This window comes from Rattus norvegicus, chromosome 1 (assembly GCF_021556685.1).
Source record: "Rattus norvegicus strain SHRSP/BbbUtx chromosome 1, alternate assembly SHRSP_T2T, whole genome shotgun sequence".
Taxonomy (NCBI): Eukaryota; Metazoa; Chordata; class Mammalia; order Rodentia; family Muridae; genus Rattus; species Rattus norvegicus.
Genome location: NC_141534.1, coordinates 20,837,234 through 20,853,604, shown reverse-complemented (window position 1 = coordinate 20,853,604; position 16,371 = coordinate 20,837,234). Strand labels below are relative to the sequence as shown.

The following is a 16,371-nucleotide window of genomic DNA, read 5'->3' as shown; positions in this document are numbered from 1 at the left end:
CATTCCCCTCCCTCCATCCACCCCTGATGTCTCATCTAGTTCCTTTTCTCAGCAAGATTCAAGCACCTCCCTTGGGTGTTACTTCGTTTCTTTGGTTCTGTGGATTGCAGCATAGCTATCCTGTACTTTATGACCAAAATCCACTTATAAATGAGTACATAATGCACCTGAACTTGGAAGCCAAGCAGGGTTGGGCCTGGTTAGTACTAGCTGAGATTTTTTTTTTTAATTGACCATTTTAGTATTTAGGAAATGTATAAAGCTTTTATAGTAGAACCCCCAAAATTTAGGATTAATTGTCCCTGTAGTCTGAAAACTACAGTTTAGCTATGATTCATTTTTTTTCTGTAGATGATTAAAGGAGTCAGTTTTGGTGGCCATCTATAAGTCTGCTACTTGCTCACTTCATTGAGGACTTATTTCATGTTGTTGTTTCTCTATTCATGGGAGAGTTTATGAAATAAATGTCAGATGGTATATGTAAGACAGCAACACAAATTTAGAAACTAAAACCTATGAGAATAACCATTGCTTTTCTTCCTGACCTGTACTCATTCCGCTGGTTAAAGTTACCTATTCAGTAGCACCAGTGGAAGGGGAAGCCCTTGGTCCTGCCAAGACTGAATCCCCAGTGAACGTGATTGTTGGGGGGAGGGTGGTAATGGGGGGAGGATGGGGAGGGGACCACCCATACAGAAGGGGAGGGGGAAGGGGAATAACAATAGAAATGTAAATAAGAAATACGCAAGTTAATAAAGATGGGAAAAAAAGTTACCTATTCAGGCAAGTGTACTCAATAAGCAAGACTATCATGAATGAATCAAATCGGTCCCCACCCTAAGGCAGCATACTGTATAGCAAGCACGTCAGTTGGCCTTAGCAAGCTGTGTGTTGAGAACCTGGTTCTCCCATCAATGGTCTGGCATGGTATGCTGGTTGGGTTTTTGTCAACTTGACACAAGCTAAAGTCATCTGGGAAAGAGTAAACCTCTTTTTAGAAAAATGTCTCCATCAGAGTGGACTCTAGGCAAGTTTGTGAGGCATTTTCTTGATTAATGATTGGTATGGAGAGCTCAGCCCACTGGGGATGATGTCACCTCAAGGCAGATGGTCTTTGGTTGCATAAAAATGGAAGTCAAATGAGTCACGAGAGCTTGACAGTAATCATTATTCCTCTGTCCTGTTTCAGGTTCTACCTGTAGCTTCCTTTGCTTCAGCTTCTGCCCTGTTTTCCCTTAGTGATGGAGCCTGGCATGTGTTGAGCAAACCCTTTAATTCCCAAGTTTATTTTGATGTTTGCCACTGCAATAGTAAAGCCAACCAGGACACATGGATAATCAGGACTAGACTCCATGTGGCCATCAGTACCACTCGACATGCTTGTCATGCCTCCGGATTGTCCCTTCCCTATCTCATGGCCAGCTCTTGAAGTTAATGACTGGGAAACCTAGGCATTCTTCGATTTAGGAAATTTCTTTCTTGATTTAGATCCACACAATTTGTGTTGCCCTGAAAAGTACTGTATTTCACACATGAGGCCCCACACGCGTCTATGATTAGAGTGCCAGTTTCTTCCCCATACTTTTCTCAGCATCAAATGCTTTTATTTTCTTTCTTCTTTTAATTAAAAAAAAAAAACAATAATTAAGAAGGGTTTCATGATGTAGTCCAGGCCTCAAAGTCACAGTCCTCCTGCCTCAGGCTCTTCTGTGGTGAGATTACAGGTATATGCCACTGTATGTAGCTTAAAACAACATTGCGACTTGGAAATGCAGAGCTAACAAGGAGCAGGAGACAAGTGCATATTAAATATCAGGGGACCGAGTGGGCGCCATCCCCTGTTGAGAGCAGCTGGCAGGTGATGTGGTAAGACGCTTCTAAATACAGTGTTTAAATACACAGACGTGCGGATTACTGCTTTTATTTCTTCGGCTGTTGTCTCTGTGTGTTCCTCTCAGTTTCTGGGAAGAATGTACTGGTTTACATCTGATTTGCTTCTTTCCTATTCAGCCTCATTATCTTTATGCAAATGCCCATGCTTAATTACTGCCCATGCTTCTGCTGCCTGAAGTCTGAGAGCGGCTATGCAGGTATTATGCGGGGAGGCACCAGGAGATTTCATGCTTCTCCAGGAATTCTTTTTCAGATCACTACCTTTGATGAGTACTATTGTTAAGTGTGTCATCGGGGAGATCTCTGCCTTTTTTGTGCTCATTCGCCCAAAGATCAAACCCAAATGCAAAAATTAAAAAAAAAAAATCGTTGTAGCTGATCCACCCCGAGTCACATGAATTTAATGCCCTGCTACAGCGTAAGTCTCATGTGTAGATCCAGAAAGAGGCCATCTTAGAAGCTGGATCTAGCTCTATATTATCTGTATCTCTATATGCCTATCTCTATACATCATGCTAGAGCACCACAGGAGCGTTAAAGCGTGCTCAACTAAATATAATGTGCATTCTCCTCTGTGGCTAATGCTATTGGTCTTTGAGCGCCATTGCTTTGGCATCCCCAGCCCTGCCCTTCCCCACCCCACCTCATTCCCTACCCCTGCCTTTCTCCTCCCCACCTCATCCCCCACCCCTGCCATTCCCCTCCCTACCTCATCCCCCACCCCTGCCATTCCCCTCCCTACCTCCATTTTTGTTCTTGGCACACATAGTAGGTGCTCATCTAGTATTTGTCAGAGGAATGGAATTAACATTCTTTAACTTGACCCCTTTCTTCAGCCCACTATTCTCCCTCTACCTCACCATTGACTGTCTCTTAGCTGTGGAGCCTTCCCTCAGGCAGAGTCCTTTTTGCTACCCAGGAGAGGCTGGCATTTGTTGCCATCCCTGTCTGTCATTTCCACAAGGTCTGCACTCATCACATCCTTCCACACTTTCATTTTCCTCAGAAGGCTGTGAGCTACTTGGCTTAAAAAGACAGGATTGGCTTGTCAGTGGAAATCTTACACCTAAGCAGAACGCCTGGCACATGGCTAAATGTGCCAAGGAAATTATTAACTCCAGTAAAGCACAAAGACAGAGGACAGTGCGATGCTCTTGGTAGCGGGTCAGCTCATCACCCCTTCCCAGCAGATTCAGTCGCTTGGGGAAACTAGTGGCTGTGAATTTTTTTTCCGTGAATATGGACTAAACCCGGGATGCCGCACAGCATTCAAGGAGGTTTTCATTATGTTTGGTGAGTCATCCTTCTTTTCCTTCCTATAACAATCTGCTGAATCTGTCAAGCAGAAGTAAATGCCTTTGACAGTGAGCTCACCCCTTCTCCAAGGAGTGCTTGACATACACTGCTGGGTTCCTGACTCTCCTGACTCGTGCCAACCAGGAAAAGACATTTGCTAATTGGATTGCTCTAGAGCTTCTTTTGAGAAGTTCCTGTTGTGACTTTTAGCTACCAAAGCATTTGAAAAGTCACTAATGACCTTAAACTTAGATTCCGTTATAGCCCAGGACAGGCATGTGCGACAAATTCGACAAATCAGAGCATGCCCCTAGTTTGAATGAGAAGAAGACTCATGGGAAGACAGTCCTGTGCAGGAGAACATGGCAGCTGGTGAGCACAGGAGGGAAGCAGGCTCCATCAGGGTGGAAGTTCAGCATCTTCACACATGTCTTCTGGGCACACCAGGCATGGCTGTGTCATGCTTCCTCCTGAGGTATCCTTGTTTATTTTGAAGTCTTGTCCTTTCGGCACTACCTGGGGCTATTCTTCATGGCCTAGTATTGCTTAATAAAGTTGCTTCTTGTTTCAGCTGGGCTGGGCAGAGGCCAATATTTACATCTCACATTCTTATTCAACACTCACAATGATCCTGTTATTTAAATAACCATTTCCAGAGAAATATTATTTTCTAATTATTCCTAGGAAAGCTCCTAGATGTGGTATTTAGAATACAATTTCTTATATGACCTTGCTCATTTCCTTAAATTCTATTGATTTTCTACTCAGAGTAGTAATGTGGCTTTGTAAAAACTTCCTCCTCCTCCTCCTCCTCCTCCTCCTCCTCCTCCTCCTCCTCCTCCTCCTCCTTCTTCTCCTCCTCCTCTTCTCTCCCTTCTCTTCCCCCTTCTCTTCCTCTTCTTCCTCTACCTCCTCTTCTTTTACATTGAGTTAAGGTGTCCCACTAAAAGCTCTATCACAGCTCCCTACTGAAGTCAACTCCTATTGTACGAATAGTCTTCAGACATTCCTTCGAATTGCTTCCCTTCCTACTTGAAAGAGACATGATGAAAAGAATGATAGTTTTTAATCATAATGCACACAAATGAGACTGAAATGCAGTGAGGCCCAGAGGCTTGATCAGCTGGGATCTTGGAGCCCAGGAGCTCACTGACATTGCTGTTGCCACTCTCTCCACAGACTGAGTGCAGAGCAGCAAGGACCACACTTTGGCAGAAACAACACATAGCATACACTGGTTCTAGAACAGCCTTTGCTATTCTCTTTCCTGATTAAGAATGACATCAGTGATAGCATGTGTCACAAGTTCCTGTCTTCTGCCCCTGCTTCAAAACTTTTATTTGTCTTGTTTTTAAACACACACACACACACACACACACACACACACACACACACACACACACACACACTCGCACGCACACACAAAATTTATTTTTATTTTATGTGCCTTGGTTTTGCCTGCATATATATCTGTGTAAGGATGTCAGACCTTGAGGTTACAGATAGTCATGAGCTACCGTGTGGGTGCTGGGAATTAAATCCAGGTCCTCTGGAAGAGTAGTCAGTGATCTTAACCACTGATACAAGGATTTATAATGCTGGCTGCAAACGTCCCTCAGAGGAGGCCTCTTGGGACTCAGAGGCTCAGGGTGAGGATTTGGGTTCCAAATCCACTGCTGTCAGGAGACTTCAGCAAGGGCCTCAGTCTTAGCTTCTTGGTCTGTAAACTAAAGGATACTTTAGTAGCACAATGGCTGTGACCAAAAGAGGAACTGCAGGCCTTTATTTGTGTCGGCAAAGGGATAATTACTGCATTGTTGTAAATGTGAGGATCAATTTTACATTCATGATCATTCAGTTGAGAGCACATTCCCTTAGCAGAAAAGGGAATGGCTTTCCTTCTTACCAGAGAAGAGCAAATGTCGTTGTGAAGTTGAGATGTGTCAGAGACAACTCTGGCATTTTAGAAAACACAAGAATAACAACGGTTGTAAGGGGGGATTTTGAGTTGAAATCTGAATCATAGACTTTATTTGCAGTCATGGGTAACATGGGTCCAAAGAATCAGATGCTCTTTAGGACAGGAAACCAAGGGTCTTAGTGCTTTTGTTTACTTTTTTAAAGGTTATTTTTTCAAGGAGCTTTTGCAGTAAAAACAAACAAACAAACAAACAAAAGAACAACAACAACAACAACAACAACAACAAAACCCCCAAAAAACCAAAAAACAAAACAACAAACAAAAAAACCCCAAATGGATCGGTGACCCGACCAGCAGGTCCAGTTATTCAGGGTCCTGAAGAGGCGCTACCTGAGGGTCAAGGGAGGGAGAAAAGAAGGAGACCAAGCAAGGTTCTGTTGTCAAGGTCTTGTTTATTGAGAGGAATGTACAGCATTTAGAGCTCTGAAGCAGGAATTGAAGCAGGAACTGAAGCTTAGGGCGGCGGGGTGGTGGTGGTGGTGGTGGTGGTGGTGGTGGTGGTGGTGGTGGGCACTGGGAAGTGCCCAAGGACATAAGGTGAATCATTAAACTGCAAGATATCCTCCTTAGACAAAGAGGCAACAGTCTTCCGGGGACATATTCTTTGAAAAGGTCAAGCCCTTCTCAGGGATCTGCTCAGGGCAGGGCTCTAGCTTTGCTTAGTTCAGACGTCCGGTCCCCGACATCTCCACCTTTCCTTAACTATCAGTGGGAGGAAGTTCTGTCTATATGGTGTGCATCCACAACCAGCACCTGGTCGATGAAGCCCCGTGTCTTAGGCTACACAGGTTGCCCTCACGTCTGGCACTCTCACTTAATTTCCATTATTTCCACCAGGGTGGAAGTAGTGGTCTGAGAGAGATCAGACATGCCTCACAGAGTGCCCAGCTTGGCCATGGCGAGCCACTCTTGCACTTAGGACTGCACCCCAATGGCTAGGAACGATCTTATGCTTTAACACACTGTTCCGGGCTATACGTGTGTGTTTTGTGAGAGTGGGCAACCCAGATCATGGACCTGTGCTAATCCCATCGTAGGGTTACTTCACAGCGGTGAGGTGTGTGCCTGGTATGTGGCACTATATTATTCCTGTCATTGACACTTCTACCAGCAACTGATTTTCCAGCCTGAGTTACAGACTGTATTTAGGGTGGAGAAGTCGAGGCCAGCTGTGGGTGACTCAAGGGGAGTATCACACCCCCCGGTTGTCTCAGCCTCCTCACAATGGAGGCGGTGGTAATGGACTGAGACCTGCTTGGTAGGTGAATCTACCTGGGCCTTGATAAAATCAGTTAACTTTCTAAGCACCCATGGACCAAAGGAGACGAGTAGCAGGAGTCCTATAAAGGGACCCAGGATACTGGGTAGAAGAGTGGTGAGCAGGGGAGAGGCAGAAAACCAGTTTTTATACCAGGCTTCACTCTTTTCTCTTTCTCTTTGTCTCTTTTGTAAACTTTCATAAAAAAAAGCAACACTCCTTGAGGGTCACACAGAGCCCTCCCTGTTGGAGAAAGAGAAGATCTAATCCCCTTCTATTTTGTAGAACAACCTTAGCCAAGGAAGCAACTGAGTCTTTAAGATAGGTTATTCCTTGTTATAGCTCACTGATGTCCCTGTCTATGGTGGCACTGAGCTAATAACTCTGTTGGGAGGTGATCAGGGAGGCAACCCCAGTTCCTGTCCCCACAGCTGACAGGCCTAGGAGTACTGCAAGAGTCACGGCAGTGATGGGTTCTCTCTTTGTACACGTGGAGGTGCCTCTTTCCCAGAACTGCAGGAACTCAAGATTGGGCCAGGCAACTTGTGCAGCGGTGGTGGAGTTGGCAGACACCACATCTCTGGTGCCATTAAGAATCACCCAGGTATAGTTGAAGATCTGGTGAGGCGATGTAGCAAGGGCAGACGTGATGATGCTTCCAGGGATCCAGATGAAGGGAAACATGGTCAGCATGATCTGTAATTAAGCATAGTTAGACTTTTCCTCAGGGTTGTCCCTGGGTGGGTTAAAGGTCTTAAAAAGGCACTCAGGTAGCCAACGGGCACCCCCCAGTCTTTGAATCATAAATGCAGGCTGATCCATGTCGCCAAATGAGGACCAGATCAGGGCCATATCATTGGGATGTTAATGGGTCCTTCCATAGGACTCGTGCATAATCATAAGAAGTATGGGGGTGCCACAGGCAGTCTGCTGCAGTTTTTCCATCCTTGTCCATGACAAGGTAGTTAAGGACAAAGAGTGCATGATTTATAAATTTTTGTGATTACGGGGGAGGGGGAATAATATTCCCCCATTTGACTGTAATTTATGGATCATATTTTTAAGGGTTTGGTGAGCTCTTTCAACTATACCTGTCCCTGAGGATTATAAGGAATGCCCGTGACATGTTTAATTCCCAGTTGGGAGCAAAAGTCTTTAAAATTAGAACTAGTATATCCAGGTTCATTATCTGTTTTAACAATCTTAGGTTGAGGTAAAACTGTGAGGCAAGCCAGAACATGACTTATAACATGTTTGGTGGCCTCCCCTGTCTGCAGGGATGCATAGATAAAGCCGATAAGGGTATCAATGGTGACATGAATATATTTTAATTTACCAAAGGAGGGAAGATGGGTGACATCCATTTGCCAGAGCTCTCCAGGGACCAATCAACGGGGTTTGACCACCAGATGAGGGTCAGGTAGTAGGGTCATGCAGCCTTTGTAATTACAGACTATTTGGCAAGCCTGTTCACCGTTGATCTTATATTTAATCCCAAGGGTTTGTGCATTAAGGTGACGTAAGTCATGTGTTTTTTGGGCAAGTGTAAGGGGCAAAGAGAAGGCCCCCTGGCCCAAGGCCACAATCGGGTGAGGTGATCAACGGCATCATTACCATCAACCAAGGGGCCTGGCAATCCGGTATGTGCTCAGATGTGTCCCACAAAGAAGGGGCAAGAACGCCTCTGAATATACTTTTGTAAGGTAGCAAACAGGGGGGCAGCATTGGTGGTAGGCCGAATAAAGGGCACTGTTTCTAACAGGGGGATAGAAAAGGCAAGATATGAGCTATCTGTATATAGGTTAAAGGGTGCATCAGGCAGCGCACGAAATACTGATAGGATAGCTTGAAGCTCTACCAGCTGAGCAGAATCTAAAGGAATAGAGAACTGTTGTATTTGACCATCAATGAAAAATGTGACTTGTCCATTAGAGGAGCTGTCTGTAGAGACAAGGTGGACTCCCGACATAGGGTGATCACGTGTTACCTTTGGAAAACTGTATCAACTTATCTAAGGGATAATGATTATCTATCTTACCCTGAAAGGCAATGCAGCTAATTGTCCATTTGTCTACATGTTGACTGAGCCAAGAGACCTGGGAGGGACTATAGGAAAATATTAAAGCATTGGGGTCCCTTCCAAAGAGCTTATGGGACTGTTCTCTTCCAAGACGTATGATTTGTGCCACCAGCAAGGGATAGGTGGGAAGGACCCTAGCTGAGGAGGTAGGTAAATGTATTCAGTAAAGAGTATATTGCTGCCAAAAAACTGCCGTTGGGGAAAAGGGGGTAGGAAGGACATTATTGGAAAATGTCGAGAATACCAGTGAAAAATCACAAGGAAGAGCTTCCTTTTTCTCAAGATTGTTTAACTTTATGGTCCGCTAGTTCCTGGGAGAAGCTTCCTGCTTCTCAAGATTGTTCTCTAAGATTTTAATCTAACTTTATGGTCAGCTAGTTTCTGGGAGAGAGTTGTCGAACCGGCTGATGTAATTTACCCGTTCTATAGTCCTAGGAGAAACTTCCTGGAACATAACAGGGCCTAACCATTTTTTTTTCTTCTACTCTGAACCTTTGTCTGGGGGTTGGGGGGCAACCTTAAAACTTCTACCTTTCATTCCCCACTTCTTCTAGTGGCTAGTTCTAATCATAGAACTAAACTAAAACATGATATTGCTGACGTAACATCAAAATCTGAACAGCACTCATTCTTTTTCTAATGAAGGTAACTAGCTTATTTAACACACATGGACTTATAATCAGAAACAGGAGCAAAATTAAGAAGGGTCCCTTAAAGGAAGATATCAGAGTAGTCATTCAAGGAGATCTAATAAACCAGTTCTCGAACCATCCCTTATGGTCTCTGGCTCTCTGTCTTTTGTCTAAGCTTTTTTAAAGTTTACTCATGGAGTCTTTAATTACTCCTGAATGGTCTGCGTAGAAGCAACATTCTTTCTTTAGTGTAGCACACAGACCTCCTTCTTTAAGGAATATCAGGTCTAATCTTCTCTTATTCTGAAGGACTACCTCTGAGATGGAGGTTAGGGATTCTTGGAGGTCTGCTAAAAAGTCTTTTTTACTCTTTTTATATCTAAGTCAATGGCAGTTCTGAATTCTTCATAAGCCTTGTGTTGCAGGGCAACAGCAGATGTCCTTGTAGCTGCCCTTGCAGCAACTAGACTCAGCGTTAGGATAGCCCTAAGTAATTCTCAACTCTCTTTTGCATCTTACTAAGTCTTTAGCATCAGAATTCCAATCTGGACACTATCTGAACCTATACACCAAGGTCATGACTGTCTTTTAGAACTTCTAACCTTATACAGGCTGTGATCCCTGAGGCACAGTCCCAAGAAGTGTTAGGAGTACTAACATATGCAATGTTACATCATTTGCAATAGAAATCAAGCCTATCCCTACACCTATCCCGATGGGACCCAGGGCAAACATGAAATTCTTGTTTCTAAAGCACACTCCTCAAGTGAGCATTATAGATTTCCTGTAACAGCTACTAAGAAGCATCTCAAGTGGGATGGTGAGAAAACAAGAAGAGAGTCCAGAAAATAGAGGTCCGCCGAAGAGGGCAAAAACATTCAGTCACACAGAAAGACAATCAAAAGATTAACAGACAAACAACAACAACAAAAAAAAAAAAAAAAAAAAAAAAAACCAAAAGTGCGCACAAAAAACAAGTGGCTACCGCAAGATTGCCACAAAATCGAACTGATTCAGATGGGAGCTTCCATGAACTCACCAAAGACTGATGAAGGGGAGTGGGTTCCACATCACTCCTCCTTCCCAACCAGAATCTTCTCATTGTCAAAGTCACAAGTAACACAAAACAAAGACCTAAGACACACAGACAAAGACCACTCTGGAAATACAGACAGCCAGAAAGGCGGGCCTTTTCTCCAATCCATGAGAATCACCGAATCCTCACTGGCACCCAGACGGGAATCTCCCAGGTGTCCCTGAGGTCCCTTCTCATGTCCTGGGACGTCTCCCAGGGCAGCGCAATCTGTGAGCCCCTGGCACATCTACCGCTCACATTCACATCTCTCCTGAGACATGGGCCTCCCTCTCAGCCCGAGATGGGAGCAACTGCAAAACCAGAACTCCAGAACTCGAGAGGAAAATACAGACCCAGAGTAGTAAATACAGACCCAGAGTTTAGCCGGCACAAAACACAAAGACGAAAAGACACAGAAACTATCTCCTGAATCGGAACTGCCTCGGATCCTTTTTCTTACAAAAAGTCATTTCAACACTTTCCAACCTTGTCCCAACTATAGGAGCTAATTTCTGGTCCTTCAATAATAAACCAAGGACAAGTTTCTGACACAAAGACAAAAAAATTTAAAGAGATCCCTTTTCTTAACTCTTATTCCTCTCTCCCTGAGTGAGCGCTTGATCTCTCCTATGAAACAAGCTTCCTTAGACAATACCTTCCCCATGACAATGGGACGACAATTATTTGGGGGCCCTGTCTTACCTCCCTCTCCAGCGACGCATGAGCAATGCGGCCTAAAGAGTCCTCAGTTTTTCCACGGATCTCCTGTCTCCGTTGTCCAGTAGTTGGCGTGCTTCAGGTCCCTGTTCAGGTGCCACTTACTTATCTAGCAGGTCCAGTTATTCAGGGTCCTGAAGAGGCGCTACCTGAGGGTCAAGTGGGGGAGAAAAGAAGGAGACCAAGCAAGGTTCTGTTGTCAAGGTCTCATTTATTGAGAAGAAAGTACAGCATTTAGAGCTCTGAAGCAGGAACTGAAGCTTAGGGCAGGGGAGTACTGGGAAGTGCCCAAGGACATAAGGTGAATCATTAAACTGCAAGATGTTCTCCTTAGACTCTGAGGCAACAGTCTTCCGGGGACAAGTTCTCTGAAAAGCTCAAGCCCTTCTCAGGAATCTGCTCAGGGCAGGGCTCTAGCTTTGCTTAGTTTGGACGTCTGGTCCCCGACAGATCGGTGGCTACTGGTACCTGTGCGTTCCCACTCCACGTGGTTCCGTGGGAGCTGCATGCTCTAGCTGTTTCTCTGCCAGCGGTTTTCACACACTGTCCCCTTGGCAGGCTGTTACCACCCCTGACACACACATCTCATTCCTAGGGCTGTTCTAGTGTGGCACCATGCCACGCTAGCCCCAGGCATTCTTTATCCTAGCATGGCTTCCGAAACTGAGACAGGTTGTCTCTCTGCCTGCTGGGAACTTTGCTCACATCCCCTGCAGCCTGGTAAAACTTGTAGTTTAACGATTATGTCTGTATGTTAAATTCTCAATCTGCAATACATCTACAGAATAAATTCACTGCCAATTAATAAAGATAGAAACCGCCCACCTAGACAAGATAAAAATTGACCTAGACCACTTGGATCAGAATCATCCTCCTTTTCTGTCTCCCTCTTCCTTCCCTTGTTCTTCCTCTTCCTCCCCCCTTCCTAGACTTTTCCCTGTCTACCCTTCCTTCTCATCCAATGATAGGCTATGTCTTATCCTGGACCTGCCTTGTTGCATAATGATGTCATCCTACAAGGAGCCTTTTCCATTTGATAATGCAAAGGAATGTAGAAACTGACTCAGTAGGAAAAGTGTGCTTTAAAATAAAAAGTTTCAAAGTTGAAAAATGAAATCATACCCCCCCTCTATACTTTTGTTGCTGTTTTAGTTTTAGTGTGGGAATTAAACAATAGCACCATGCCAGGACTTACTCAAGGCACAGGCTTCAAATGAGGGACTGAGGGGACCGGCTCTTGCCTAGCTTACTCCCCCTTAATAATTAGTTCTTGTTTCTATGGAAACTCTGTCCTGTTTTGCTATTTGCATAGGATACCTTTAGATTTATTAAAATAGATTCAAATGGTTGAAACTAATAGTCACATTCTGCCTTAAGGATAACACCACACATACATTCTCACAGATGACTTAATAAACCGAAATATATTATGTGAAATTTCGCTGATCTAAGACAGCAGCTGTAACTGGAGACTAAGCGTTTGAATTCCTGCATGCTTCTAAAATACCAGCATCAGGATTCAAAGTGGGAGACAATTGCATAAAAATCGTATAAAAAGCAAATATAATCATACATGCAAAGAATGAGTGTTTCAATAAATACATTTAAATATAGAGTGGCTAGTGAATAAAAATGCATAATAATAAATGCATAATTTATATTTTAAATACAATTTATGTTATATAAATATATGTAACTAATAAAAAATATTTTCGGTCTGGTCAGTGAGCAAGAAATACAGTTTTCCACAATAGCATGTGAGTATTTCCCCCACTGTCTGGTCTATATGAAAATGAATGATAAAGAGAGGTGGAAGGGTTACGGGGAAGCAGGCATCAGAATGTGAATGGAAAGACTGTGCCCTGCTACAGCTGTCTCACAAGCACACTGGCAATGTGCACCATAGACCATCAGCATATGCAAGCACCCAACCCAGGAACTTTGCTTGTAAGAAATTTACCAACGAATTTATGAAGAACTAATCATAACATCTATTATGCTAGAAAACACACAAGAAGATATTCCATCAGTAGCTTTGTCTTTACAGATATATGATGCTGTAGGTTGTTCTGAAGTTTGATTCCTCTAGGTTGAAGCTCTGTAGCAGAGATTGACTGGATTCTTCTGATCCACTCTACCTATTTAAGCTAGGCTGTTATTCATAAGACCCAGCTTTATGATTTTAGTTTCAAAGTTGCCATTGTCATTTGGCCATATCATAAAACCTACTATAGGTTGACTGTGTTACCCCTCAGTTCATAGGCTGATGTCCTAGTCACAAAGGTAATAGTATTTGGAGACAGGTACTTTTGGAGGTAGCTGGGTTTAAATAGGGTCATGGTGAAGGGAGCCTGTCACGGGATATGTCTCTTAGCCATAGGCCACAGAAAACATGACAGGACTGTGACTGTTTATAAGCAAAGGACAGAGTCCTCACCAGAAACCCAACAACACTTCTGTTGATTTTTGACCATTCAGGCTCCAAACCCATGAAGAGCAAATTTCTGTTGTTTGGATGACCCCATTCCAGTATTGTGGTCAGCCTCTCTCAACAGGCTCTCCAGGATGAGAGCTTTGGTAGTTCTCCACTTAAGGAGCACATCCATGTTCTGTGCCAAGTTCTCCAGCATCCTTGAGATCTGTGCATGGCTTCTCCTGTGGTTTGTTCATCTCTCCCTTCAGACTGCCTTTTCAAACTCAATCTGAAAGGAAATTCTGCTGATTTCAAAATCGACACTCTGATGTGGTCTCCAAGATGGTCTCATTCATAACTAAGCTTGTGTTATGACAACATTATGGGAGATGTGAGTGCAAATCACTTCTTAGTTGTGCCCCCCCCCATCTCCACCTGCCTAGGTAGCACGGCCAAATCCAAGCAAATAAAAAAGAAATATTTATGAGGTAAAGTCTGAATTACTAACCCCTTTACTAGGGTTATAAACAAGTTAATACAGACTTAATTATGCATTCAAATACAATGCTTTTATACGGTAAGTGCTTAAATCATTTCTTATTAGTATCTATCTCCTTAAAACACATTGCATAAGAATGTTGCACATAATTCTGAAACTTTCTAGGTAAAAATTAAGACTCAGACCTGCATGACAGTGCCTTTAAATATATGTAAAAGAAGCTAGGAACGTATTCAGAGGTACTCAGAGTACTTGTGTAGTACTGAGTGTCTGATCCACAGGATTTAAAGTCATTTAGAGGGGTGTTTCCAGAAGAGGTCCACAAGTGGGAAGACCCATTAGAAATGTGAGTTGCCCCATTCCATGTGCTCTGGGCTCCTGGACTCTTCAAAAGGACAAAGCTAGCTGATTACTCATCTCTCTCCCTCTCTCTTTCACCTCTCTCTGTCTCTGATCTGTCTCTCTGTCTGTCTCTGTGTCCTCCCCGCACCCCACTGCAGAGGCAGCACGATACTGCTTTGGTCAGGTGTAAGTCAGAGCGGTTACAAATGTTGCTAATGAACCTGGTGTGCACAAAGCCCTGTTTGACCCCCAGCTTCACAACAAAGGTTCACATGCAATTGAAGTAAGTCAGGTGCAATTTAATGCCCCACTAGGAAGGAATGCATAGGCTAATTAAATAAAGACCTATGCAAGGAAGCAGGATCCTCACTGTCCTGATTGTGCCTCTTACCTGCAGTGCTTCTTCTGTCCTGAGCTTCCTTCATCTAACTTTTGAAGAGCACCTGCTTTGACTTCAGGGCCCACCTGAGCCTGTATATCCCGGGACAGTCTCCAGTGGCACTTTTAAGAAAAGCCAATCTCTATTTCCTTCTATGTCTAATTTTCTATGAATTTTGATTTTCTGTCAGATGTCATTTCCACCTGAGCTACAGAAGCGACTTGGTTCTTGACTAATTTCACCCAAAAATGCTTACTGCAATGTGAAATTATTGGCTTGGCATTATGGCAAAGGTGTGGAAATATATGTGTATATATACACATATATACATATATATAAATATGTGCATATGTATATATATATATTTCTACACCTTTGCTGTAATGCCAAGCCAATAATCATATTGTATACATATGTACATATATTCATACACGCACATATAAAAAGATGTAAACTTTAGAGAGGTATATAATAAATAGGCCAATAGCCATTATTAAAAAATTTACTGATATATATATATATATATTTGACTGTGATATATATATATGTTATACATACATGTATAATAATTCTGCAATTTATTTATACACATATATTCTTTATATGCATATAATAATTTACTACTATATATATGTATTGCTATTGACCAATTTATTTCTACATAGCTCCCTAGAGTTTGCATTTTTATCTCTTGACACCTGTCTATGGCTTCCAGTCAAATACATCAGTAGTTTAGCAGGACAGGATTTACTGACTTGGTTCAGTGAGGTAAGGTAGAACACACAGTGGGCAAGTGTTGGTGGCTCAATAAAATAGTGTTAGAGTGGGTTAGAATAAGGGTTTGGGCTGGATGACTCAGGGAAAGCTCAAGGATCTCCCCTCTGCACTGGGCCCTGTGAGGAATTCTGCCACTTGGGGTCTTCAATACCTTATGCAAACAGTAGAAGCAGGAAGTCGCCCTGCAGCTGTAGCTGGCAGGGAGGAGGAATTCTGCCTCAGCCAGGAGGAGGCAGGTTCAGGGATTCTGGTGGTTTTTAGCAGGCCTGTTGTTTTGTCCAAGATCTGACATGGCATGGAAGTGGTCTATGTTTGCCATGATCCATCAATGTCCCAGTGTTCTTACCAGGTACAAGTGATCTGTGAAGTTATACTCAGCAGAATGCTGTAGCCCCTGGAAGTGCCAGGCCTGATTGTGGCTGAGGGATCTGGCCAATTCTCTTCGCATCCTCAGCCGGATGTAAGAATCCTTGAGGACCACCACCTTGCTTCATGAGTATCAATGAGCATTGGTAGATACTGAGTCCTTCTCTCTGCTCAGCTTGGCCTTAAGGGTGGTTTTCTCCTACTAAATAAACAAACAATATTAAAAGACATAAGTCTAATTTTAAACTTGTTTAACAAGTAATTATCCATTAGCAAAATGTGTTCCCACAGTTCCAAATATATTATTTTTTTGTTGTCTCAATTAGCATAATTTACCAACACTAAAAATAATTTCAGAAACAAAAATCTTCTGAAAATAGAAGTAAACAGAGTTCATTTCCTCCTCATTTTAGAAATCAGTCTCCTTCTGTTTCACGACCAAACCTTGAAACAGCTATAATGAAATACTGACACTGATTTCAATTCGAAATCATTTTCTGATTACTGCCCATTAACCATTTGACGTTCCCACTGGGGAAAGCACAGTGCTGAAGTGGTAGGAAATTGCCCTATACCAGTGTTCAGATGTGGCATGTTTGTAAGATTATCCTTGGAAAGATTTACAATACAAATGGCCTTGGTTATGACAGTGACCATTGCTCA

General features: G+C 43.2%; 1 long non-coding RNA gene across 1 annotated transcript; it reads right to left on the bottom strand.

Annotated features, from left to right (window-relative positions):
- Window positions 1-5,544: 5,544 nt before the first annotated feature.
- On the bottom strand, window positions 5,545-15,910 carry LOC120098808 (uncharacterized). The gene is made up of 3 exons (XR_015644727.1): window positions 15,689-15,910; window positions 10,918-11,081; window positions 5,545-7,124 (listed from the first exon to the last, which is right to left on the bottom strand). It is a non-coding gene; the product is annotated as an uncharacterized LOC120098808 (long non-coding RNA).
- Window positions 15,911-16,371: the final 461 nt, after the last annotated feature.